The following is a 2,655-nucleotide window of genomic DNA, read 5'->3' as shown; positions in this document are numbered from 1 at the left end:
ACCTGCTCGGGATTATGTGGTACCAGTCATGCCTGATGATGAGCAGTGTAGATTGGAGAGGTTTGGTAGACTTCATCCTCCGACTTTCAGTTGTACGGAGGGCGAGGATGCCCAAGGTTTCTTGGATAAGTGTCAGAGGATTCTATGTACAACGGGTATTCTAGAGACCAATGGGGTCTCGTTCACTACCTTTCAGTTCTCTGGAGCTGCCTTTACTTGGTGGGAGGCTTATGAGAGGCATAGGCATGTTGGTGCAGCACCCCTTACCTGGCAGCAGTTCTCCGTTCTCTTTCTGGAGAAGTATGTGCCGCAGTCTCGCAGAGAGGAGCTCGCAGATGTAACGACCTGGCCGGTCGTTTCGAATGATACAATCATGTTTCCCCATTTACTGCTAAATTCATGCTTTAAAGTTGTTCCGTGACTTGCCGAGGCAATTGGTTCGGGTCCGGTGGGGTTTTGAAATGAATTGGGACACTTAGTCTCCAAGAAAAAAGCTTAAGTTGAATAATTTGACCAGAAGGTGAAATATGTGTAAACAACCTCGGAATGAATTCTTGATGATTCAAATAGCTCCGTATGGTGATTTCGGGTTTAGGGGTGTCTCCGGATATTTACTTCGAAGTCCGTACCTAAATTAGGTTTGAAATGGCAAAAATAAAAAATTTAAATTTGGAAGTTTGACCGGGGAGTTGACTTTTTGATATCGGGGGCGGAATCCAGTGCTGAAAATTTTTCTAGCTCCGTTATGTCATTTATGACTTGTGTGCAAAATTTGAGGTCAATCGGACTTGATTTGATAGGTTTCGGCATCGAATATAGAAGTTGGAATTCTTAGTTTCATTAAGCTTGAATTGGAGTGTGATTCGCGGTTTTAGCATTGTTTGATGTGATTTGAAGTTTCTACCAAGTCCATATCATGTTTTAGGACTTGTTGGTATATTTGGTTAGGGTCCCGGCGGATTCGGGTGTGTTTCGGGTGTGTTTCGAATCATTTTGGGCTACTTTGGATGCTGATTTTCTGATATCTAGTGTTGTTCTTCGCGTTCACGAGGAGCCTCTTGCGTTCGCGAAGAAGAATTTGGCTTTTGGAAGTTTGTTCTTCGCGTTCGCGAAGGAGGAAATCTCGGTTGCATAAATCTGACTTCGGAGGCTCATATCTCACAATCTATAAGGAATTTAGAGATGATCCAAAATTGAAAGTTATAGACCTTTGCATGTGGTTTTCATAAATGTAAATTAATTGGCATTTAGATTTGTGTACAAAATGTTATGGTAGTCACACTACAGGCTGTCCAGGGAGAGTTCGAAAATCTCTACTGCACAGGGTTGACTTTGGAAGCTTATATCTCTCAATATATAATGACTCAGGGAATGATCAACCTATGAAACTATAGCCCTTGGTGTCTAGTTTTCAGAACATCAAACCATTTGTCATTTGCAGTTGTGTGCAAAACGTTATTACCATTATACTAAAGGCTGTCTGGAATGAGTTTGGAAATTGTTGATGAGGAATTTGTTCATCTAGAACGCGAGAGAAGGGTCGCAAACGTGCAGAAAAAACCCTGGGCAGTAAAATAAAGTCCAAATTCGTCCCATTCTTCTATTTTTGGACCAAGGAAGCTCGGGTGGGCAATTTTTCGAGGGATTTTCAGAGAAAACAGCAGGGTAAGTGTTCTTAACTCAATTTTGGTTAGATTACCCGAACTTATTACTAATTTTAGCATTTAATCTGTGATTTGAGTTGGAAAAGTTTGAAAACCCTCTTGGATAGATTTGAGGATTTGGGGGTCGGATTGTTATCGAAATTTAGTAATTTTGGTATGGTTAGACTCGTGATTGGATGGGTTTTCATATAGATATCATGTTCGGTATTTTCTATGCTTATACTTGTTCTGCTTATTAGACGAGTGGGTGTCTTGACTGTTCCTCGTTACTACTCCACCGAGGTTAGTCTTGATACTTACTGGGCACCGCTGTGGTGTGCTCATACTACACTTCTGCATATTTTTTTGTGCAGATCCAGGTATTGTTCGCTAGTAGATGTACGGATTCTTACCGAGGAGACTCAAGGTAGCCCTGCTGCTGTGGTTCGCAGGCTTCGGAGTCTCCTTCCTATCTTATATTCAGAATGTTGACTTATTTCCATACGATTGTGTTTAGAAGTTTTAGCGAAGCTCTGTAGAGCTTATGACTTGTACTACCGGGTTTTGGGAATTATAAATTTTGTAGAGATTGCTGCTTCAAGACTGTTAAATTCCATTTATTATTGTGGTATTTTAGTATGAGTTACGCTTACCTAGCCCCTAAGACTAGGTGCCATCACGATACCCAAATGGAGGAAAAGTTTGGTCGTGACAAGTTGGTATCAGAGCTCTAGGTTCATAGGTGCTACGAGTCATAAACGAGTTTAGTAGAGTCTTGCAGATCGGTACGGGGACGTCTATACTTATCTTCGAGAGACTACGACACTATTAGGACAATCTCACTTCTTTCATTCCTATCGTGCGAGCTTATTGATCTTGGAGTTTGAACTTTTATCATTCCATTCTCTCATCGATGGTGAGGACACGAGCTGTATTTATCGACGGCGCTGCTCCCAGAGCAGGTGTCGCTAGAGGCAGAGGCCGACGAAGAGTACGTGTCGCAGCTAGACCA

The sequence above is a fragment of the Nicotiana attenuata genome, unplaced genomic scaffold (assembly GCF_001879085.1).
Source record: "Nicotiana attenuata strain UT unplaced genomic scaffold, NIATTr2, whole genome shotgun sequence".
Lineage (NCBI taxonomy): Eukaryota > Viridiplantae > Streptophyta > Magnoliopsida > Solanales > Solanaceae > Nicotiana > Nicotiana attenuata.
Note: the sequence above shows the minus strand (reverse complement) of the source record.